We start from the raw sequence: 854 nt of genomic DNA on the forward strand, positions 1-854 counted from the left end.
ACATCACAGCATATATATGAGTGGATCCCAGATGATGGACACATTCAGTAAATTCTGCAATGGATTTCATGTTTTGTGATTTAGCATGTGATTGACTGACAGTGAAAAAAAGAGTAAATATTAGTAATGTACCTGTTGGTCTCTTTAAGGCCCATGTAGGCCTGGGAGATTTCCTTGGCATCAGTCAGCTTCTGCACATCCTCAATGTACGGCAACGGTTCAGTCATGGTCTCCTAAACACATACAGCAGGTTCACATTCACATGGAAGTTAAAATTCACAGCATCCATCAACTAACTTTGACTTTTATCAGACATTTAAGCATCAGACACATCACAAGAACAGGTTCTAGTGCAGCACTTCACTTCATTCTCAATTAAAAAAGTGACATTTCAACTTTGTTCAAAAAGGGGTCCTGCATTAAACCGGTAAAGTTACCATTAGCACAGTGTTTGTGGTTTCCAGAAGAATTAACTAACAAACGCTTTAAACTACTTTAAATTAAGAGCATCTTGGCAAGTTCCTTTCAAAGTAACTTCCTCAACACAGAACAATCTTAAGATATACGATTTTAGAGGCCAGAACAGAGGTGAAGTGAAATGATTGTTCTGCTGTCTGACCAACATACCTTCTCATCCTGATATGAGTGCACCATAGGACAAAAGGAGAAATTAAGTTAGAGAGGTTAACAAGACTTATGAAGAGAAAAATGTTAGTGACAGATATTAACTGAGGTGTCTACATGTTTAGAAACATCTGGAAATTCGAATGTATTTTGTGTAAGAATTAAAGGTTTTGTTTCTGACCTTATGTTGCATGGCCTCTTTCTGACTGACGAGTTGAGAGCGCAGGATG

General features: G+C 37.8%; 1 long non-coding RNA gene across 1 annotated transcript in view; it reads right to left on the minus strand.

Annotated features, from left to right (window-relative positions):
* LOC107579996 (uncharacterized) overlaps positions 1–854 on the minus strand; it is a 2532-nt gene extending 1678 nt beyond the window's left edge. Inside the window, exons 1-3 of the long non-coding RNA XR_001608566.1 lie at positions 806–854; positions 628–636; positions 133–233 (exon numbers count right to left, since the gene is read on the minus strand). This is a non-coding gene — a long non-coding RNA (uncharacterized lncRNA). The remainder of the gene's footprint in view (positions 1–132; positions 234–627; positions 637–805) is intronic.

Source organism: Sinocyclocheilus grahami, unplaced genomic scaffold (genome assembly GCF_001515645.1).
Source record: "Sinocyclocheilus grahami isolate Dianchi unplaced genomic scaffold, SAMN03320097.WGS_v1.1 scaffold22997.1, whole genome shotgun sequence".
Classification (NCBI taxonomy): Eukaryota; Metazoa; Chordata; class Actinopteri; order Cypriniformes; family Cyprinidae; genus Sinocyclocheilus; species Sinocyclocheilus grahami.